The 23,943-nt window shown below is 39.2% G+C and overlaps 1 protein-coding gene across 3 annotated transcripts in view; it reads left to right on the top strand.

Moving 5' to 3' along the window:
• The first annotated feature begins 3,256 nt into the window (after positions 1–3,256).
• The window catches only part of OTUD7A (OTU deubiquitinase 7A), a 99,672-nt gene continuing 78,985 nt past the window's right edge, over positions 3,257–23,943 (top strand). Inside the window, exon 1 of one of the 3 annotated variants that reach the window (XM_065733506.1) lies at positions 3,257–3,278. The gene's annotated coding sequence lies outside the window, so the exon portion shown is untranslated. Of the gene's footprint in view, positions 3,279–3,424; positions 3,473–23,943 lie in introns of those variants that run through there. The other 2 variants (XM_065733504.1, XM_065733505.1) reach the window with 2 other exon arrangements.

Below are 23,943 nucleotides of genomic sequence, written 5' to 3'. Positions count from 1 at the left end.
CTGTCTTTGTTTAGCCAAGTGTCCAATTTTAGTTTCAGTATGGAAAATTCAGTGCTCTTTCTGAGGTCACGTGGACTCAAATCAGCTTTATACGTATATGTTTTAGTAGCACACACTTTGTGGATCTGTATTTGGGTTTATGATGTAAGTTTCTTCTCACGCTCCCCTTAGTATAACAGCTTAGTGTTGTGCTTCAAAGCATGGTGTAGAATGCTTATTTAATTACTACTGCAGCATGCTTTCTTTTGATAATTTTAATTATATTATGACGAAGGCTATTAGTTTGCTTGAAGAGCAGAAGTTACACTGCTCAGTTGGAGTGCAAAAGTCTCTTTGTTCTCTTTACATATTGGTAAGTTTGCAAACTCCCTTCAATGTATATATATGTTTTGTGGAAGGTAGACTGTTGGCCTGCTGGTTTGTCTTCTCTTCCTACACAAAACAGAGAAAGTGAGGAGCCAGCCTTCTTTCTTTCTCTCCTCCTTTTATTTACTAACCAGAAAAATTTCGTCAGTTGTAAGTGAGGAGAAAGTTTTTCACCACGCTTGCAAGAGATGTTCCTCTGGTTTTGCCTACCTAGGAAGATAAGAGGTTACCCACTTCTATCCTTAAAAGGCAAGAACACAAGGCTGTATTTTTGTTCAGTAGTAGTCAAGAAATTAGTTTATCTTACCAAGATATTTATAAGCTCAAACTAATTTGCATATTTTGTGATCAGTTCTGCCACTGACCCGCAGCAATGCAAGATAGGTGATGAGAGACAATGCAGTAGCAGTATGCTATGTGAACGGACAGGGAGAAGTCATATCACTTTCACCATAACAGGAACATGTCTGCTTCCAGACACATGTTATGCTGACAGCCACTCTGCTGCCAGGACGTGAATTGTGTAGAAGTTGTGCAGGTACATCTATTTATTTACTTATTTATTAAATTCTGCATCCAGGTATGGTCACAGAAATAATGCAATAGATTTTGCAGGGACTGCCATTCATGTATATGCTTGCTTTCTCTAAAAGGAAATGTAAAACCTCTGTGAGTTGCTGGTCTTTGTAGACTACTGCACACTTACTTTCTAGTTCAAAGAGGAGGAAGATTTTCAGACAGGTCACAGTATTCATTGTCTCTCTTTGGACTAAAGAATTTTGGTTCTTAAATCCATTGAGGCTGCTGTTAGTGGAGATGCTGCCACTTCTGTTGAGTGTGAACATAATTCCCCCAAAGTATGCTAACACATTGCTGAGATCCAGTCTTTCTGCATTTTCATGCTTTATCTGAGAATTTGACTGTTAAAAACACGATTTCCCATTATGGAGGCACAAGAGAAAATTTTGCTAGTGGTAAGAAAGGATGAGGAATAGGGAAAGTTTGTCTCAATAGGAAGGCTTCTCCCTGAATGTCTCTGGGCACCTTTTTCTTTGCTGGGGTCAAGCAAAGCCTTTCAGACTTTTGCTGTGATTATACCTGGCTTTGCCTGGAGGAGAGGGAGGTGACAACTTTCCCCAGGCAGTTATCCCAATGAATCCCCAACTCTGTATTACCAATTGGCCAACTTAGAACCTTCAGATCAAACCACACTTTGACTCCTACACCTTCACAGCTTCTCTGACTTCCAAAATAAATATCTTCGTGGACAGCTCTGGAATAGTTACCTGAGGGGATTTTCAAGTATTCACAAATAGACTTTCTTCTGAAGACAAAGCTCTATCAAAGCAGATATTTGAACACATGATCTATCTTTTATAGAACTTAGACTATTTAGGAATTATCAGCAGTATGATCCATGTGCAGTCACATCAAAGGGAAAAGACAGAAGTATCTTTTTCTGTAAATGTGATTCTTTTTGGTCTGCTGTTCACATATATTACAATTTATCTTTGCTTGCTACACTTAAAGAATGGTGGTCTTTGCCTTGGTGAAGAGAGCAAGGAGTGGTTGTTTGTGCCTGTTTTGCTTTTGGAAGGAACTTGAGATCATAGCAGAGAACACTGCTCAAAATCTTCAGTAATGAACGTAAAGAACTCCTGTAAGGAGAAGAATGAGTTCACTTAATGCGGCCTAAAATAGTACTGGACAGAACTTCTGTGGGTTTTTTTGTGTGTCAGAGGCTGTATGACAAAAGCTCATAGCTCTCTGCATGCGCAGCAAAGTGCTAGCTAAGGAACAGCTGGCAACTTCTTCATTTGTGTCTTCCTCCTCAGCTGCAAAGGGAAATAAGGTGAGATTTCCTCAAGGGGATTTCAGCAATGTTCCAAACTAATGCTGAGGTTCTAGTAGAGTTGGAATTCAAGTAACTGGCCTGGTTTTCTTCCCTAACCATCTAATGTCATTAGCTTATAACTTGAAATTGCGTATTTACAGAACTGACCTCAGAAGCATCACCAGCTGGACTTCCCTTGATGTGCTGTGTCGGTGCAAAAGCTTTACGGTATATTTTGTTTTCATCCATCTCATGACTTCTTGAAGATTTAGTGCTGCTGTATCTATCACTTACTGTTTGTCATCTGTAGCAGGCCAGTTTCAGTTAAGAATTCTGTTTCTAAAGGAGGAGGTTTCTCTTGACAGACACTTCTGTGATTCTATGCCACACATTCTGCCTAAGTCCACGTTCTCACAGGCTTCTGTTTTCCTAAGTGATAAGTGGAAAAGAGCTCTCAGGTGTGTCCAGTGGCATGTCCCCAGCGGTTATCTTTTCAACACGGGTATTACTGGAAGAGTGGAAGTAAAAGACTGCTTTGGTGCAGAGGAGGTTTTAACTGAAAGAATACACCTGTATATGTAGAGTAGCTGGAACCAGAGTACCTGAGAAGTTGCTGCGGGTTGAAGTAAACTCTATTGCTATCCCTTGAGCAAATAATAATGTGAAGTATCAGAATGGAAGGCACTGTAGGTAGACTAGCACAGCCCCTTTGCAGAGGGCAAGGCGAGGTGCGAGGATGCCGAGGGACAGGACAGGCAGGAGGCAGCACCGCGCTCTTTCCCTCTTCTCCCTCAGTTTCGCGGCTCAGCAGCCGCCCGCCGCACCCCTCAGCGTCGGAGGGCCCCGGCCTGCCGCCGCCGTCCTTCCTCCGCCGCCGTCAAGGAGAGGGGCGGGCGGCGGCTGAGGTGCTGCCGAGCGCGACGCCTGCGGGCCGCGGCCAGGCCGGTGCCGGTGCCGGCACCGCTGCAGCGGGGGCGGGCGCGGGGCGGGGCGGGGCGGCTCGCGGGGCCGCTGCGGGCAGTCGCGGGGAGGGCCCTGCTGCCGGTGACTTCATGGAAGGAGGCGGCGGAGGCGGGAGGTGGGTTTGGCGTTCCGGCACCCGGGGCTGGCTGCGGGGCGGGTGGGGGGAACCGCGGTGACGGATAGCAGCAGCTGGGGGACGGCGGAGGCGGACGGGTGCTTCCCCCCTCCCTCCCCCCCCCACCCCCCCCAGCGGCCGGAGGAAGATGGAGCTCGGGTAGCGAGGGCGCGCTTGCGGAGCGGCAGCGGCAGGTAAGAGCCGCTTCTCGCCGCTTCTCCGCTCCCCCGGCGGGGGCGGCCGGCGGGCCGGGGTCGTGCGGCGGCAGGTGGCCCAGGTGCGCCCGGCCCGGCCCGGCCGGGCCCGCAGCGGTGCCCTTGCTACCGGCTGCCCTTGCCGCAGAAGTTCCCGCTGCGCGGAGCTGCGGGCGGCCGGAGGGCGAAGCTTCGGCCGTGGCCGGGAAAGGTCAGAGCCGGCGTTCAGGAGCAGCCCGACAGCGGGTTGCCGTGGCGGGGATGTGGGCAGGTCTGCCGGCTCTGCCCCCGCCCTGTCTCCCCCGGCTCATTGATGAGCTCCGGGTAGGGCTTCTGCATTGCAGGCTCTCGGCCCGGCTTCGCTCCTGCGTTCGAGGCTGTGCAGAAAGGGGCCGGCATCTCGGCCGGCCTCTCGGCTCCTGCTGGGGGGTACAGGCCGCGGTGCGCGGGCGGCACCTCCTGCTCCCCGAACCCTGTCAGGACGGCTGGGAAGCCGACCTTAGTCAGGTAGATGCTAGATGTGCGTGTGGTGTTGGTTCTGTCTCTGGAAGAGCCGTGGAATCTGTGCAGATAACGGTTGTTTGGAGTTTCCAGGGTGTGATACAGTGCGGGGAGAGGTAATGTGCATGTAAAACATAATGCAGTGAGGCACGCGACCTTATGTAATCTAAATTTATAGGCTCGCTATCCCCATGCTTGCATTGGGGATGGTAGGAAATGTCTGTTCAGAGCTCTTTCTGGGGCTCATCACTTGTCTGTCTGAACTAATGGTGCAAAGCCCCTCGTGACCGAGCGCTGATCATAAGCGAATAAATCACTGACCACTTTTGCTGTAGTTCTGTCATGGTAAGTTCCCATCCCTGGTCCCTGTAGTACACACACCATGATACTCATGGCTGCATGGGCATATGTACTCCACACTGCAAGTGGGAATGATCTTTTCTGTTGCCTGTTCAATGCACCTCAAAATTGACCAAGTATAAGCATTGTATTTTAACAGACTCCTTAGGCCTGAATAGTGCTGCCGTTTCTAGTGTAGAGATATAAATGTATATGTAAACAGGAAGAAACCTTTCACACTTTCCATTTGACCTTCATCTCAGACAAATATTTGAAACTGATGATCAGGGCAAGTATTTTTTCCTGAAGTGATAGAAAATATGTTGCCTGGATGCAACATTTATGACTCAAATTGCATACAGGATGAAATGGAGTGCTTTAAGACCGAAGGAAACTAATGTACTAAATTTGGCCCACATTTTAACTCAGTCCTTACAGGTGACATTGACTTCAGGAAAGGTTGCTATGGCACAAATTTAAAGGAAAAGATCTCAAGCTTCTGGAATTGAAGTACTATTGGTAGGAAATGTGTTGTTTCCTTATTATCTGTTATTAAAACTAGTGTGATAGCTGTCAAGGCTGAATCTGTCTCCATTTTATGCTGTTGATGTGGATTGTCTATATGGTCTCCCTTCTCTGGAAGAAAGCTAGATTGTGCCCAGGTGTACATATGCTGCTGCCTCAAGGGCAGGCTGGAGTTTCCCTGCTCGAATGGGGAATATGCCCACCTTTCTCTTCAGTACCTTTTATTGCAGACTTCTGATAAGGTGCTAACATCAGTTGTAATGTGGAGTATATTTCTAGTGTGTGCTTTTTCTTTTTGGTTCTAATGATATGACGTGAAATGGAAATGTTCACAAAGTAATTTACGGGGAGCTCCAGTCATCTTCAGGGCAGCATAATACACGTGTAATTAATAACCAGTAATAATATCATGCTAGTGAAGCATGAAGTATAATAAACTAATAATTTCTCACACACACACACACACACACACACACACATATATATAAACTATTTCTTGTTTGCTTTATTGTAGTATGATATCCATAAAAAATAATAATAATGTCTTGTTCTAGGTAAGGTCTAGAAGGTTTTAGTTTTGGTTTACCAGTATAAGTAAGGATGACAATGGCTGGATGTTGTAGGCTTGAAGTAAGGGCAGGATGAGCAGGTAGGAAGGTGCTTAGTAAGCCTACCTCTGCATCTCTAACAGTTCTTGGCAGCTGTGCCATGTATTCAGCAAAAAGGCCAGGGAGTGAGAAGACTTCCTACAAATGGGTCTCTAGGCCAGGATTTTTGTAGAGCCATGTGAGGGCAGGTATATGAACGCTGACTTGGATCTTATCAACACAACTGTTGTGCTAATTATTACCTTTCTTGTTCCTTGCAAGCAGAAAAGCAACTTGTAGACCAAGGTACTAGTTGTAGAATTTATAGTATGAAGCTATGCTTAAATCACTGTGATATTTTCTTGTCATTTACGTAGCATTTACTATATGAGTTCTTTGGTACCATATTTGTGTTTGGGGAAAACAAATATTTGACAACATTTTTAATTCTCTTAAACTTTATAGACACATAAGAGTTTAGGACATGTGTATCATCTTGTTGTCATGTATTGTTATTTAGCTCATTGTGGCCTTAAGACACACTTAACTTCTGTAGCCTATGGAGGAAGAAAATCGCACCATCAAGATATTCCCACTCAGTTATGTGTTGCTGAAGAGAAGGTTGAGGTTGGAAGTGGGAAAGCACTAAGAGAACTTGCTGAATGTTTGTCACCAGGTGGTCTGTGCTTCAGATCTTACTGTGATGAAGTGCCTGTTTGCTCTGTGTATTCTGTATTACTTAAAACGTCAGGAAATCTGAGGCTCCTTTTGTCTTGCATTTAATGAAACTTTAGGACTCAGGTTAGGCAAAAATTAAATAAACTTCTGGTTAGAGAATCAGCAAGCCTTTAAGGTATAAAGTGTGGCTGTTAAACTGAAGACTGAGAGATGTAGAGAAGGCTTTTTCTTTAAGGTGTTCTGGTCTAGTAGTTCATTTATAGTTAATAGGCACTGCATATCCGTTATGGATCCATAGGGCTAAAGGATGCATGGGCCTTCAGAACAAATTAATAGGTGTTTTCCTAAGAGGAAGAAAGAAAACATGGCTGTTCATATGATCTGAATATTCAGCAGCATAGCTTTATATAAGGGTAGAAGTTTACTAGTTCAAGTAGGATATAAACGTTGTATAGATGTTATACTGCATCGTTCCCTATTTCTTAATCATTGATTTGCTAAAATCATATGTGACATCAAACTGTAGAAACTGAGTGTCTGCAGGTAAGATGGTAGCGCTGTTTGCAGTCTGAATTTAATTATAAAGGCAGATTAATTACTATATGCATGTATGCATATCAAAACAACTTTTCAGCAATAAGTATTTTCTGGTCTTTTTTTTTTTTTAATGCTGATCCAAGGTGATAAAACTAGAAAGCTAATGATCTCGGAGAGACTGGAGATGCAGGAGATTTGACTTGTAACATACCTGTATCTGTGATGAGTATTTGGAATCAAACTTAGGTGGTTTGAGGAGACAGAGCTAATTACAATTAATTTCAAGGCTCATTCTCTGTTTTCTTCAGCTTTTTGCTCTTCCTTTACTTGGGGTCAGCGCCGTCTATTTTCAGATGTGTTTATACCAGTGATCCCTGGTTGAAGGGCTGTGCTGTATTGTTTTGCTTCAGAACATTATTGATGTTGTCTGGACTTAGGATGGACACTTGGAAAAGATTTAAGCTTGAAGTAGAGACTTGCATATTGAATTCAGTTTATAAATTCCAGAAACTCTGATTTTATGTCAGAACAGTGTAAATTCAGTCACCGTCAAGTCAGTTTTTTCAGTTGTTTGAAAAACATGGTCTGTTTTTGAAGTAAACAACTTAATTCTTTGTTGGATGTTCTTATAAGATTTAATTAAAAGAGTTTAGAAATTCTTTTAATGTTTCAGTTTCAGCATTTTGAAATATGTTTTAATTTGAAAAAAAGCAGAAATCCCAAGACAGGAATATTAATTTAAGATAGTTTAAAAATATAATTTCCTATGTAATTTAGAGGAGAAGTGGTAGGTTGCTGTTTGTTTCACAAAAGACAATTTTGTTTTTCATCACTGCCTGCCAGAATGTGTGGTCCCCATATATGCAGTCCTGTACATCTAGGTGAATGACTGCCATGCCAGATACCGACTCCGGACGTGTCATGTATTTCTGATGGAGTTAGGAATGTCATTTGGCTTTTTAACTTCAATCAAGAGGGTGGGTTGTTTTTTTTTCCCTGCTCCCCCTAGAGCCACCTGTATTTTAGACAAGCATCTTGTTGTTTAGTGTTATTTATGAAGATTGCTCCAAAAATAATTCCTCCTGTTTATTTCTCTGGAAATTATGACAGGTGCAGAGAGTCCTATACTGCAAATTCTCAGCAACAAAATATTATTTTTCAGCAGTGTTATTTTCACCACCATTAGCTATGCATTTTCACCAGCAATGAACAAGAGCCTGCATGCTGCACTCATACTCATTTGCATCAGAGGAGCTGACCCACTGTTGCCACTGCTGAAATGCTTCACCTACTATCTCACTGTACTCACATCTGTTTAAGTCTTTCTGCAGTATATCTTGGTATTAGAACTAGTTTATTTTTAAATATAATGTCTTTGGTTCTGAGCTTTTGGATGCAGTAAGCTTTCTGCAGTAGCTTATATATGCATATACATGACTTGTTTTTATTGTTTTCCAAGTTACATACAAGAATGATAATACTTGCTATTTTTCAGTTTGTGGAGGCTTCCTAAAATCACTCCCCATTGACGTTGTGCTGTAGTTCTAAAAGCTGCTTTAAAATGTTGAAGTGCAGCACTGATTATTTAAGGTAAAAAACATGCAAGAGTTCAGTTGTTGAAAGTATTTTTGAATGTTTAAAATTTCATCTGTTAGCATATCACAATTTCAGTCTTTTGGTGCTTCAGTACTACTAAACCTGTATGAGTGTTGTTTTTTTTTTAATGCAGCTGTAGCTATCATTATCTGTCACTGTTTTGCAGTTACTCAGTGATTATGGTGATTTTTTTTCACTTGCACATTTTCTTGGAGTCTACCAAGTAATCGTATTTATGGGCTAGTTAATCAGAGAACAGACAAAACCAATGTAGAAAACAAGCAACTGGTAAGAGATCTTCGATTTTCAGTTTTGTTGCAATGGTTATATTTCCATTATTGTTTTCGGAGTTAGAATAAGGAACACTGAGAACTTGTTCATTATTGGATGCTTGAAGTATCACATTCCTAATTCTGATGACTGCTGATGCCTCTAGTGACCTCTGTTGCACGGAAATTTACTAAGTTGTTACTGCTGCATATGGCCAGCAGAAGTAATATATTTCTAAGCCATTGCTCTGATGTTATCAGAAATATGTTCTAATGCCTTTGATTAAAATGGCTAGCTGCCATGGTGATAGTACCATAGAAACTGGTAAAGTAATCATTGCCTGTTAGGAAGTATGAATGGAAAGAAGTCTTAAGTTTTTCTGCATTTTTCAGCATCTTAGCAGGAGTTAAATTCTGCTGCTGCTATATTCCCAATTTACAAATTATTGAATAAATTCCTTTGCTCTGTGTTATACATCAGGCCAGGCTACAGTTGTATTGGTCCTGTCTAAATACTAAATGCATGAGTGGCTGACAATTCAGTCATTCCACTGATGGTAGTCTCAAGAACAAGGGCACTGGAGCAGAAGCCTTCCTTGCAGTATTGATTTTTGTTGTTAAGTCACTGTATTCTTTTACTGTAATTGCATTCTAAGCAGTACAGTAAGCATCATTTTCTTCAAAAGTGCTCTTTTGCTAAGGAAAGGTTACCACTGTGTCTGTTATGCAGCATCTGTGTGGGCCTCAAGGTATAGTAATGACAGAGCTTTCATTTAGCAACCTGGCATTGTGAAGCAGTTCATCTGCCTTGAAACGTGCAAATTTGTGAACTGAATCCCACTTCAGTCATAGGAAGCTACTCTGGAACACCAGTACTTTTTTTCTGACTATGTTTTTTCCTGGCTAATCTTGCATCCATGCCCAAGGCTGCAAAATAGTAGGTATCCTTCAGAATTTCTTAGCAAGGTGGGGATATTGTTGATAAGTACTTGATTTCTGAATGGCTACTTGAGAAAATATACTATCTGAAATCTCAGTGTTTCAGTGAGATAATTGCTAATAATGTACCTTGCATTGGTGCTTACGTGGTAAGGAAATTGGAAGTGAATGGTTGGCCTTATTTTAATTATACATTTAGTTTGGAAACCTCATCCAGCTCCCAGTTAATAACGCTGGTTTATGCTTATTTTTGTATTAAATATAAGAATGCCAAATATGAATATACAACAGACAGTATCTTGATCAGCTCGTTCCTTCTCTGTTGAGATCTATTGCAATGAGGCAAAATAGCAGAAGCAGTCTGTGACTTGACTTGTTCTGTCTTCTAGTTGGAATGAGTCATTTCTCTATTACTGGTGAGCAGCTGTATCAGGTGCTCATATGTGACTGGAAATTGCTAAGCAAGGACATGGAGGGAGTGATGCCAAGTATGCCTGACTACATATATACTCATTACGTTTCTGTGAAAATTCTTAAAACTGTCGTAAGAGTTTCTAAGATACTGCTAAGGAGCATTTGTCTTGTCTTGTTAAAGAGTCCCTGTCAGCACTGAGATGACATTAGAGATTGGATACTTGATGGTGGTAAACTTGAGCGTATTAATGAGGTTCAGACTGTGGTAAGCAGCAAACTGCAGAAGGAAACACAGACTGTCCAATACTGTGCTTTCTAATCAGAATAACCACCTGAGACCAGAATCCAGACTGAAGTGTTGCAAGTAGATGGTTTTCAGCACACGTGATAAGTAATATAATGTAGTGGTCTTTCAGGGGAGGCCAAGAAGATAACACTAAGTAAATTCAGGCTGATAAAGTGTATGCAGATTGATAAGTTTATGCTGTTTAAAACAGACAAACAAAAACCCTACAAAGCTAACAACCACTATGAACAAAAAAGCAACCAGGCCACAAAACCAACCAACCAAACGAAAAGATTGCCATTGAAAACAAGTAGTAACCTTTTCATGAACCGTGCATACTGGAATGCCTGATAGTTACCCAGCTGAGAGCTTAAGGCTGAGATAAAAGTTAACAAGAAAATTTGGAATTTAAAACAAAAGTAGCAGCTGAGAAACTTTCTATAATTTCTATAAATATTTCATGTTTGACTTTTTGATAACCATAAAAAGCAAGGCTTGAATCAATACCATGGATGGGCGTACAAGTGCCAGGTCATTTTGGGAAAGCTCTTCATCTGAGTGACTGTGCCACCAGGATGCGAAGTCCTGCAAGTTATTCTCATATCCCCTTATGTATTATTGTGTATTATTCCATTTGGTTGGAATTAGATGCTCTGATATTTGGCTTTATGCAGTGTCTCTTCTGTCTTGGAAGGTCCGTATGAAGGAAAGGGATTTTTGAGGCGTGTTTTTGTGGATGACTTCCAGTAGTGAGTGAGGAATGCTTGAAATGACATGTCCTTTAGAAGCTGTGTGTTTCTTAGACAGTTTGTTCCTCTAGGCTTCTTTGTATGAATGCGATATGCTGGGACCTCAGATATACAAAATTTGCATATCTATCTTTATATTTGAATATTTCTTGCATTTTTGCTATGCTAAGAGTTTCTTTTTTTTCCTCTTCATTGCTAAATATTTAGAGACAGAGTTTTAAATAAGCTAGGGAAAGTTGTTTGCACTGGTATAAATAATTATCTTCATCTGGAAGGCTTCAGACATGCTTTACTGATTTTCTGTCTTATTCTTCTGTGTCTACAATCATGCTTGTATCTCTGCTTTAAGATGCAAAACTGAGAGTAAGGATATTATAATGATTTTTGGCAGGAAATACAAAGATGAATAGGCAGGCTGTGAATGGCCAAAGCAGAATTTAATCAGGATTAATAAAAGGATGCCTACTTTTTTGCAAGGAACAGGCTAATGGCTGGGGAGAAAACCTTCTGTAGAGGTTACACTTTCTCAGCTTTCAAAAAAGGGAAGTTCTCTTGAAGAAACCACATTCAGATGTCTGTATTACTTCCTTGGCTACACAGTTTGCATTTTTCTCATTCATCATTGTTCAGGATTTCTTCTGACATTTGTACGTAAAACTATGCACAGAAGAGCAGCACCTAAGCCTAGTGCTATGCTGTTTGAAACAGGAAGCATAATTACATTGTCTCTGGCTGGACTGCAGCATCTTTGTAACAGGAGATATCCTCTTTCTATTGCTGAGTCTGTCCCCAAGTACTTGGCTCAATTTCTTTACCCTTCAGAGGGAGAATACGTGTAATTGGTAAAGAAGGATGGGTCAGAGAGAGGCTGGTAGTTTGGGAATTGCAGCTCAGGGCTTATGACTGGAAGACACAATAGGGTCTGAGTCTGTTTGAGCTTGCTGTTGTCAGTGATCATAGGCACGTGCCACAGAATGTTGCTTGCCACACACCAAGGAATCTTTTAATCAAGTTGTCCTCATGTTTTCTGAAGGCAGTGATTTACTGGCACATGTGCCTTGCTGCTGTGATGTACTGCTTATCTACAGGCCTGGAAGCCCTGTGTCTGAAAAAAGATTATATGCTCATTTCAGCAGATAAGCAAGATACAGTCATGCTGGTAAGGCTGAGGAATGTACATCCAGCTAAGATCATTAGTTTGGCTGCTCTCCCTCAGTGCTAGAGTAGATCAGGTGGTTGAAATAAGTTGTTATGAGCACAGACTGTTGTGTAGTGAAGTGTAGATCTCCATTAATGTAGAAATATAAATCACTGGCTTTATGTTACCAAGGGAATGAATAGTCATGCCTGAGCATCCCAGTTGTAAAGTATCTGTAGTTGATGATTCTATGTGGCTGATAATATCTTGACTTTCTCTGAAATTTGAGAAGGAGCTGATATCATTTTCCTTCTTCCAATTTTGTCTCCTAATATGTACATTGCATGAAAACGGGAGAAATGGTTCGTTCATTTGTTAGCTTTTGTTCTGCGTGTCTCTCAATTGACATACAATACTTTCCCATCCATTATAAATAGAAGGAGGTGTTCTCATGAGAAAAAAGGTCTCAGAAGCCACACATAGAAGAATAACATGGAATATCTTTCTTTAGATTTTGAGTTTTTCATGGTATGATGATAAAAGATAACTGCAACCTACCAAAACGAATATGGTGTTAAGTGTATAACTAAAGATAATGAGCACTGTGCACCGCCTATCATTTATTTAAATGCAGCAGTGAGAATGGTGTTTGTTACTGTTACAAAGGTTAAAAACATCAAAGTAGAACTTAACTTTCCATACAGATGTTTCTGCAAAATCTGACCTTTATTTGATCTTCCAGCCTAAGTTAGATGACCAATGAAATGCAGTAGCTGTCTGTATGAAAGCCTATATATGTATATACTTATAAGGGGCTTCTAGTGGTTTTGATAAGAAAGAAAGAGGCTGAAAATGGAGCTGAAGTTTTATAGGCGTGTATGAGTTACAGAAACATAGCAAAAATAACTGTTAAAAAAAACTACTGGATTTCTTAATTCTCATACAGGTTTTATTTTTTTTTAAATATATAGGGATGGTCTATTTGTTGATCATATGAACCGTTTCATGAGATGGAAAACAAATACTCCTATAACTCTGAGAATGACCAGGGCTTAGAAAATAGCTTTAGGAATCTATTTGAAATCCCTTTGGCTCATCCTACAGTAGTTTACCAGAAGAGGTGCTGTTTTCATTTTATTTTTTAAAATTTTCAATTCCTGAGCAGCTAGGGAGTGTAAGAGCTTATGACCTGCTTCATGAAATAACCGGATGCAGAGAGCTGCTAATAAGATGCAGTGTTCGTTCTCTGTTGCTTCTGCGTGTTCCCACCATTTGTTTGGCTGGAATGAAGTGATGTTATATATTTGTAGACCTAACAGTTCTTCTTTTCTTCAAGCCTTGCACTGTTAAATTGGGTCACTGCATATATTGCATGTTAAATAAGATGAGGATTTGTCGTTATTTACAGAAGTTAGTAGCAGGATTTCACAGTTTGACAAGAAACATATTACAGTTAAGGCTTAGCATATTTCTTTTAAGTATATTAGTCGTAGTTCACAAATAAAGTAGTATATTCTTCATCAAAGTGTCTTCCTATCTACGTATATATTACTGAATTTGGTTAATTTGACCCAGTGTAACAGAAAGCAGACTGTGGCTCAGAAGGCACAGGGTTTGGTTTATCAGTTTTTTTGCAGCAGGACGTTTAAGTCTTGTGGGGCAGTACTTGATATGATTCTGTGTCCGTTTTCTTGGAATGGGGGGAGGGACCAGGTGGTTGTTTTTTTATTTTTTATTTTTTTTTCTTTTGTAAATATCAGTATCGCAGTTAGAGAAAATTGTTAAGAAGTTTCTAAAGCTCCTGGACTCACTGTGAAAGAGTTTGGTACCTTAAAAGATCACATAACTTCTTAGAATCAAATTTAGGCTTCTAGGTCATATGAAGTAATTTTTAAGTTCTTGTCCTGATGATTAAACAACCATGTGAAGTTGTAACTTCATTAGTTAAAATGAAGCTGAACTGTGAAAGCCCTGATTAAACAATAAATAAATAAATTACTTGAGAAAAAACACAAAACCGTCAATCTGGTTATCAGCCACAAAGCCTCATCAGTTTTGTGTACTTCTGTGCTTTGTGATGACAGGCAGTTTCCTAGCCCTTAGACATGTCTATTTAAAACTGAACTTTAAGTTACATAGTCCTTCCTAAGCTCTGGCAGATAACTGAAGTCATGTCTCTTAGGCATTCCTTGTACTGCTTTTATTTTTTTTTCTATAGCAATTGCACACATGAAAAAATGTTTGTTGATTTTTCAGAGTGTTTGAGCAAACACTGCTGTTAATAAGCAGGATGTTTTTGGAGGCAGTTGTGAAGTTTCAAGGCAGGATTTCATGTCAGCTCAGATGGTAGCCTAAAAAGCAGACATTCTTTTAGACTGGAATAGGATGAAGTGTGTTCATGACAAATTGAGATTAAAATGTAAAATAAACAGTATGTGATTCAATAATAATTACAATTTAGTAAGAATAATCAAAGCTTGAGTACTGGTCAGCTGGCCGGGTTCCTGGTCTGAGGGCCAGTTGGTCGGGTGTGAATCTGTGGGATCCCTGAGTTTGAGCTCTACAGGAGGATAATCCATTGAAAGGAAAGTACTATTCATGCTATGTTTTCATCCGTATTTGACTTAGTCCCACATACAGGACTATTCCAAGCCTTTATTTTCTGTGTATTCACACTGGTATGAATTGAAAATTATTTCATTTTCATTTTCAATTTAGTGTTGAAGTTTCTGCTTAAAAAAACTACAAGTCTAGTTGAATGATGACATTGTCTTTAGAAAGGTACTCAGTCCTGATCTATGGACTTAAATGAATATCACAAATGTATAAACATTAGCAGCTCTGGTTGCACAGCTTGTACCTTAGTGTTTAAAGCAGCTCTTTTGTGTCCCTTCTCTCGTGACTGTGAAGGGTTGAATGAACGTCATGTGTTTGAAAGATGGTCATGGGAAAATTTCATTTATATGATGGCTGTGCCTGGATGGCTCAATTAACACGAAGTCGTATGCAGGTTTTTGAACTCATGAAGATGTAAAGCATTACAGAATACATGCTGTATTACTGAACTTGATATTAATGTGAGATTATTAATGTATCAGCATTATTTCAGTGAAATTTATTTTACATATAGTTGTTTTATCATGTGAGAAAAAGGTCATATTCAAAGGCTTGCATGTATAAATCATGTTACAGAATCAAGGTCAGGGTTGGGAAGCTGATAGTACTGTTGTACAGATTGGCAATTAGAGTATTTTATATGTCTAGAATTATCTACAGTATTGAGTGTAGTAAGTGCTTGGAAAAAAGTAGCATTGTAAGATAAGTCAGATGTTAAATTTTGTGCTTGGTTTCAGAATTTATGCGTGATCACTGAAGATGAGTATCTGCCTTAAATAAAGGAGTAGGCCATTAATCTTCTAAGAGCTGTTCATGCAATCTTTGCAAAGACAAAGGCATTGAAGATAACATAATTTCAGTAGCACAGCCTGCTATCTCTTGCTCTGGCAGAATGTTGTTAATCAGAAGAGTGTGAGTATATTAATAAACATGCATGCTTCCAAGCTGAATTATCACCAATCTGTTTAAAATAGTTGCCTTTCTCAGATCTTTACTGTTAATGAAATTGCCTCCTAAGATTTTGTGTATCTGAGAAGATGCAATAACAGTGCTAGAAGCTAAATTAGTATGCCATGGGAGGCTTTCCTAATGAAATTAATATGGCATTTATAACCTTTTAAGGGAGACTTTTCACCAATTACAGCATGAAATGAAGTCCCAAGAGACTAAGATGCTCTTTTTGCCCAAGCTTTTATACTTCCGCCTGCTTCTTTTCATGATACTTGAAATGGAAATTATGAAATAGTGTTCTTTGATACCCTTCTATGGATTCAGAACCTTTTCTGTTATTAATTATGAGCTTCAATTTTAGAGCACTGTTTTATTTTCGATTTTAGCTGCATTTTTCCACAAGGTAGCAACTAGCAGTGCAAAATGCACTTCTCTTAGGAAGAATGTTTGTGTGATTGAAATCCAGTTATTTCAGGATTGCAATTATAAAGTAATTAACTGTATAAATGCTTTCTAATTTGGGGAGGTTTTATTTTTTTTTCCTTACATTTTTATGTTGTAAACGATGAATAAAGTGTGCTTAGCCATCTTTAATTGGTGGTGGTCTTCAGAAGGTAGATTAAAGCCTGCAAAGGAGAACAAATGGGTAACTATTACAGCTGACACGAATGAAACAGCAAAAACCAGCCTGTAATGGGTCTGCATTCTGGAGTTCATTTAAAAACCAACAGGATTTGTGCATTTACCGTGCTTGATTCATTTTGCATACTCACTTAGCTGCTTTGCTGCCAGCGCTGTGTTTGCTGGTTTGCTAGGTCTTGACTTCGTATTCCACCAGAGACATCACTGCAGCTTGGAAAGGCTGGGTATGATGTCACGTTGCTTTGTGCTCTGCAGCTCATCGTAGTTACCAGTCTTGGAGATCGGTGGCTGGAGGTTCCTGGGCTTCTCCCAGCATTAGTGATTTCCATGCCTCTCTGATACCCAGGATTTTTGCCTCACTTTCAGAGTCTCTGCTTCTGCTAGGTTCTTCATCTTCTTCTATCTTGGCCTTGTTTGTTTGTTTGTTTCTACATGCTGGGGACCCTTCTTTTTGTTATCCAGCTCCATGTTTTCATGCATTTACCTAGGTAGTGTCTGGAAACATGGTGCATGGGTAGCCTTTTAATAGCACATTCTGTCTCTGTGTTTATTGGAGGATTTGTGAAGTGTTAATTCTGGTTCTTCCAGGTGTTTTCAAAATTTACAGCCAGCCTCTACTGATTGCAGCAAGCACAAAGCTTTTACATGAGAGTTCAAAAGTTCAGTATCAGACATTCAGCCACAGATGCAAACATATGCCCAATTATCTGCTGCCTGTTAGCATCTGCAATTTAAGCTATTCATTTGTCTACAACAACTAATGTACTTATGCTAAAAGCTGTTTTGGTGCCATTAGGGAAACCTTCATTCACCTTGTACTCTCTGACCTTGAGTAACACACAGCCATTCTTATAAATACTGAATTTATAAGATATCTTGACAAAGGAAGAATGTGAATATGCGTTGGTGCCAAAACAGCAGGGACAGTGCATGGCTGCCTGCTTACCTCTTGTGATAATACCAGAGTTCATACTATTTGTCTGTCTTACATTGTGTGTACTTTCACACACTGCAATACTTCCCCAGAAAATTTCAGGTAACTGTACAGTTCTTTACTCAGTAAGGGAGTCTTCTGTAAGATTATTTGTGTGGAAATACACGTATGAAACATTAAAAAAAAAAAGTAATACTAGTGATGAAAATACTTTTCCATTATGCATTTTGATTTTTTTTTTTTTACATTTCATCTAACTTTTTATTGATTACCATTTCTGTGATGCTTCCTAGATAATTTAATGTAAGGGCATACCTTTGCTACACTGGGGAGGGGTCAGCAGCTGGCTGCTTGCTCATGTGTGGAGGTAATTGATTTCAGAATACAGAAAGTAGTACTCTAATTAGTGGTTAAGGATCTAAAAGCATCCCTCTTGTATCTCTCCATTGGCATTCCAGGAATATTTTCTGTGATTAAAATGCCTATATATTTGAAGTATTAATGAACTTCAGTAGGTTAAGTTGCAGAAGTTACACTGTCTTTCTTAGTTACTTCTGCAGTTCAGACTATGCAGAGGAGAAAACATTTCAGAATAGGAAGAGCAGCTTCAAAGGTGAGGAAAATTCTTGTTTTTTCTCTTGCCGTAGGCCCTGGAAGGAGCAGGCTCTGATGTTCCCAGGAGACAGTATGAAGCGTGGCTGTTCTCTTTGGTTGGTTTAGCATCATTTCTTCTTCCGACAAAAAGTTCACTGAGAATTTTTAACTAACTGCAAGAATTGTGCTGCTAACTGAAACTAAAGCAGTAGTAACAGAATTTGTGCTTACCACAGTGTTGATCAAAACCACCTCCAGTGCATGATTTGAAAGGAAATTCAGAAAGTACCTCTCAGGCAGTATGCTCTATTTCTGAGGCAGAACCAAAGGAGTTGTCCTAATATTTTGTTATTTTTAATTTAATCAATTAGAGAAAAGGGGACAGGAACCCTTAGAGAAGTAAAATATCACTCTTTCTGTGCAGATTAAATGCTTTTTCTAGACAGTAAGCTTTCTCTGTATTTACATCAGAGAGGAGTGTTGACTACTAAGTGGTTGATACGCCATTTGGATAGGGAAAATATTAATTCATATGTACATGTATTATATGTACAAGTGCCTCCCTGTGTGTGTGTACATGAAAAGTGGGGTATCTTACTGGCCCGGTGGGTAGCATGTGATTCTCACAGAGGCCTTGGTTCCTCCTGTAGCTGCACATCCCCAGCTGCAGCCCAGGACGTGATGGTGACACAGCGTGTAGTGGGGACTGCCAGCTGGCCCAGCTGGCTTTGCAGTGGGGAAGATTTGGAAGGCAAGGTGGTCCTTCAGAGTGGTTGGGTCAGGGCACTTCTCTATGCCCTTTACTATAGCCTTTGAGTTATTTAATTTGGCTTTGTTCTAATCACTGATGAAATATCACTGATGTTTCATTTTTGTTGTGCTTTGTTTGCACAAAAGCATAAGGTGTGTGTGTAGAATCATTGCAGTGTTGTGCTCTTAGAGAACAATCTTTGCCTTCTAGTTTCTCCTTCAAATCTCAAGCTATTTTTTATGTGGGATGCATTCAGTGTGGAATACTACTCAACCGAAAGAGAAACTGTGTGATTTAAATTAACAGTTTTGTTACTGTTTGCAAAATGCAGCTTTAGCAGCTATTGCACCTAGTTTATCTCAGCCTTGGTGAAGCATCTGAACACTAAAATGTTATCGGTTCTTTGGTGCAGGTGACTGTTTGCCATGAATTCATGTGTGATTTTAGAAGTAAATCCAGTCACTATAGAGTTGAAAGCTCAAACTACACTGATATGTTTTATTGATTTGTTGTTCAATTGTGGGAAATCTGAGCATTGTAGTATACAGTAATAGTCTGTGTAGGCTACTACAGGTAAAATGGCAGAATGTAGTTGCAGTAGCAACTCGCTGATGCTGTGATGAATGTGTTTTAGGGTGGTGGGTTTTTTATTACTATTCAGTGCATTACATAAGGCTCGTGCTTCGTTATAATTGTACACTTTGAACAGAAGCTTTCCATCATCCTGGAAAGGCAAAAAGACTAACTTCATACCTTGCAAAGCTGCTTGCTGTTTTGGTAAGGTGTGGGGAAGGGCTTTGTGTAATACAAGCACAGGACACTCAGGTTGCTTTCATAGGGGAAAGCACTCTCACGCTGAGGAAAGGAAATTTCTTAAGAAGGAAGAAGACGTGAAGTTACAGAACCTACGGTCCTACAATAGTGAATTTTGCATTCGTTTAAATGGGAAAATATGCAGTTCAGTATAAAGTTCACTAGTAGCAAGGACTGGCAATTGACACGTCCCAAAAAATGAGGATTTGGATCCTGGGATGGAAAAAAGCAACAGACTAACTTGCAGCTGTGAGAAGTGTTTGAACTGACACAAATAGTCTTTGTTTCTACACAATGAAGAATGTCATATACAAAACCGATGTTTCTTGCGGCAAACCTTGGAATGTGGGGTTCCTGTGGAGTTGCTATGTGGATACTGGCTTATCCAAGATCTCCTATTAAAACATTTCCTGCGTCATGAACAACACCTGAAAAATGATTATAATAATCTCCTTCTTAGCTGATACATCAGGTGCTGAAGTGCAAGTATGTAATGCTAGCAGCACATCTATCCTTGGCTCGAGCTAGTCAGGCACTGTAGCCAGGAAATGTGATAGCTCCTTATCTTCTGTAGGCAAAGGGAGAGCGTGTGTGAGTTGTGTTCTTATGTGTGTAGTAGAAATGGGATAGAAATGAAGTCCCCAGTAGCTTTCTGACCTATTCAGGAATGTTATCTTTGTAATCTGCCTGTGGGGCTGTTTATTTCTCTGTGGGGAAAGGTAAATTAAAGCTCTCTATTTTGTGGTTCTTTGAAAGACTTCTCATAAGACTGAGAAGAGAGGATGGTAAAAAAAAAAATAAATAAAATAGTGGTGCATGATAATTAATAGTTTTCAAACACTTGGAATTGGATATTTTGTAAATATCCACATCTATTAACCTGTCTTTTCATTTTACAGCTGTGACAGTTCTTCATTCTTTACCATAACTTAATGAATATTTGGGGGATTATTTCTCAAATGCTGGGTTCTACCTTATTCTTTCCTTGACAGAAAAATTAGCAAGGAATGGATAGGGAATAGTTGTCAAACCTACATCAACTAGAAAGGGACAGACGCTTGCCTGGTTATTTTTAAAACAAGGTTTTTGATATTGAGAATACTGTGAATGAGAGGACCTGTCTCTCTTGAGGCAGTTTTAACCTTTGGGGAAAATTGATACCGTCCAGAAAAATGGCTGTATGTGACCTTAAAGTTAGGAAACTAGTTATGTATATAAACTATTAGTGATCTATTTTGGTTATTTTTTCTTTTTCTTTTTTTTTTTTCCCATAAAACTGAGCCTACTGTGTCTTAAATTAACTGGAAGATACAGGACATTGACCCCTTAGACAGTCAGGCCGTTTTAATTTTAGACACCTAAATTTAGACTTTGGATCCTGATTAGAGCAATCTGTTTGAAAGATTTGGACTGGAACCCAAAAGCTTCACCCTGTCCCTGCTTGGATTATTGTCATGTCTGTGAATCTACCAGCCTCTGGAATCAATAGTACTTTTCTTTGTGTTAAGGACTCCTCTAACTGTTTTATTCTTTTTTTTGCTCATTTTGGCTTCAGAAATGCTTATGTTTCAGTTATTAAAACTAAAGCCTGATTTGGATATGGAGATTAGAGAATTAACTCTCTAAAAATCAGAAATTTACAACCGACTGCTGACAGTGGAACTATTCATGGATCTGTTCACTTTTCTGTGCCATTTTTCAGACATAAAATGATTTAATAAAAATTAAAAAAAAAAGGAAATAGGAACAGGAAAACATTTTCTGTAACATTCTGAGTGTAACTGAAAATACCCTAGAATTCTTCCTTTTAGTTCAGAGAAATTAAAACAAGTTATTTGTTTTGGTTATTTTAGTTCGAAAAAGTTACTCTCCCAAATTAAATGTTCTTTGAAATCAGGAGATCTTCAATACTTTGTGTGTCAAAGTGAGTTATTCAAATAGTATTGGAGCTTGTTTATGACTAACGTGACTGTCATGACTAACAGATTTATTGCACGATGGCCATAACCTGGTATTAGAAGCAGACTGGTGGATGTGCTGCCACTCATCTGGGGGAACGGTATGTAAGGTCCATGAAGATCACGAATGAACAAAGCTGTACAGTTGAACTCAAATTTATCTTTAGATGGGATACTTTGCTAGGCTGGTATCAAGCTATATCTTACTGAAGGGAATTTGGGGCAGAAGCCTGAGGAGTGTCTGATAGAAGTAAGATGTAAAGATTTTTTTTTTAAATGTGGTTGAATAAAACTAGAATTATGATATACCTATTATTGCTGATGTTCCAAAACTCTGAAATTATGCAAGGAAATGTTACTCATTCACTTTGGTTTGGAATTTATGTTCCCATTGTTTCCTGGATTGTAGAGTAAGAAGTACAGTACGTAGTAAGCTTTTAAATTTAATGATCAAGAAAACATCTTTGAATAAAAGGATTACTACATCTGTACAGGAGAAGAAGACTTACAGACAGACTTATATGCATCTTAGAAGGGAAGAATGTCCTTCATACACTGAATTTTACCTGATATTGCAGCACAATTGCATTTCAAACTACTGCAATTCAGAGTGGAGATCACATCCTGTGCTGCAAGGTACTGAAATGTGATGAGTGCAGCTTTACATGAAGTTGTCAGTCTTTAACGACAGAGACAAATGTCTTTCCTCTACAGTCTGTCATACAGATTTCTGGGGTGAGTTATACCACAGCCACGTAGTGAAATTCCAGAATACACTAAGATGCTAATCCATGGCATTGTTCCTCATAAACAGCAAAATGTTTGAAGTAGCATTGTGTTCCTTCAATCACTGTCCTTTATTCTCAGTAGCTCAGTAAAATTAAGCTTTGGGCTGGATAGTGATGACTAAAAACAATTTATATAAGCTTTACTGAAAGCAGCTATCATGAAACATTCCCTTATTTTTATGTTTAATTTGCGTAGAGGGTTATTGCGTTATTTTCTAGTGCTGTGAAGAAAGTAACGTACATTTCATGAACCATTTCTGTTTCATATTTCAGTGCTATCCAAGAGTAAATGTCAGCAAAATCTGTCGTCCTCCACCTCCCTCAAGCTACAAAAAAAGCTCAGAAGTCCCAGTTCTCTCAGAAATTTTTGGTACTAATACAGTCATTTTTTTAATTGTATACATGAAAGACCATATAACAACTCTGCATGGTAGTTAAAGCATGAAATAGAGAGATGAGAGCATGTGATGTATCGTAAGCGTTTTCTTGGCCCTCAAACTGAAGTGTCAGTCAACAAAAACTGCAAAGCAATGAACTCAACTAGGATGTTTTGTATCATGGCTTTTGGAAAGGATGTCATATAAAAATAATGGTAAAATATATTTGTAATAATAGGAGATGGATATTTCAAATCTGAAAGTATAATTAGAAAATGAGATGGTATTCAGTGTCATAGGTCTTTAAAAGTAAGTTCTTGCTTGATCTGTTTTCCAGTTCATCTTTCAGTGGATTTTATTACTTAGACAAGAACCAAATTGTAATGTGATAATACTGGGAGTTTCAGACTGAAAGTTTAATAAGTGTTGTGCTGTATCTATACAACCTGTAACTCGGTAGTCAAATAAAAAGGCAGCATACAAATCTGATAATGATAAAGGATTTACTGTCACAGATGAGCAGTCTTTCTAGCAGAAATTATTCTTTTGGTATGTGTATATGTTTTGCCTGGTGTTTGGGGGTGGGTTTGCTGTGGGTGTCTTGAATTTTATTTTGATTGGTGAGTTAAGCTGGTTTTTTTTTGGTTTTTTTTCATATATTGAAGCAAATAACTATTGATGCAATACTCCAGAAATTGCTGTTCCTGGAGAGAAAGAGCAGGGAGAGAAATTCTGCTCCCACAGAGTGTTCCTGCTGTCTGATTAATAAAGTTTGCTTTTGCTTAGGAGCTGTTGCAAAAGCACATACAGCTTTCCACCGCTGGATCTGCGCCTGCAATTGTCACTGTCCAGAAGCTGAGCTGTAATCAGTGGAAGATGTGCTTCATACAAAAGTAAAACTATTGGACTTTGGAGACTTAGAAATGCAGTCCTTCAGTATGGAGAATTTAGCAACTTACTGCCTACTGAAATATTTCTATCATGGCAGTAGCTCTTAATTTATTTAATTTTCTTGATTTAGTCATGGCTGTGTTCCAAGAGGTATTTGTTTCTCTTTCCACTAATGGGATTTTTTTTTTTGTAGGAATAATATTATTATTACTATATATATTAATAATATTCACGTCATGCAATTTGACACTTTCTTCCCCTCTTCCTTCTTCTATTTAGTATCACATAAAGATTATCTGTCTTATCTGTAATTTGATGAATTGATCGAAGGCCGTGAGGCTCTTAGGACTGTTTGTTGATGATTTAGTGTGCTGGCTTATCTTCCAGTGGTACTTTTCACTTGGACAGGCTAGATACTCTCTGATTCTTTGTCACATTCCACACTGTTTCTATACATATGGTACTTGTTCACCAAGCATGCAGCTTTTTATTTTCATTTGTTTCTCTAGCTATTTTTATGTTAATTTTAGAAGGTATTCTTGGAACTTAAAGTTTGAGACATCTGTTTTGGCAGTGAATAATTCTAAATGAAAATGCA

Source organism: Cyrtonyx montezumae, unplaced genomic scaffold, assembly GCF_038088225.1.
Source record: "Cyrtonyx montezumae isolate F1298 unplaced genomic scaffold, pur_monq_1.0 scaffold_17, whole genome shotgun sequence".
NCBI lineage: Eukaryota > Metazoa > Chordata > Aves > Galliformes > Odontophoridae > Cyrtonyx > Cyrtonyx montezumae.
This window is presented reverse-complemented; position numbering and strand designations above follow the sequence as displayed.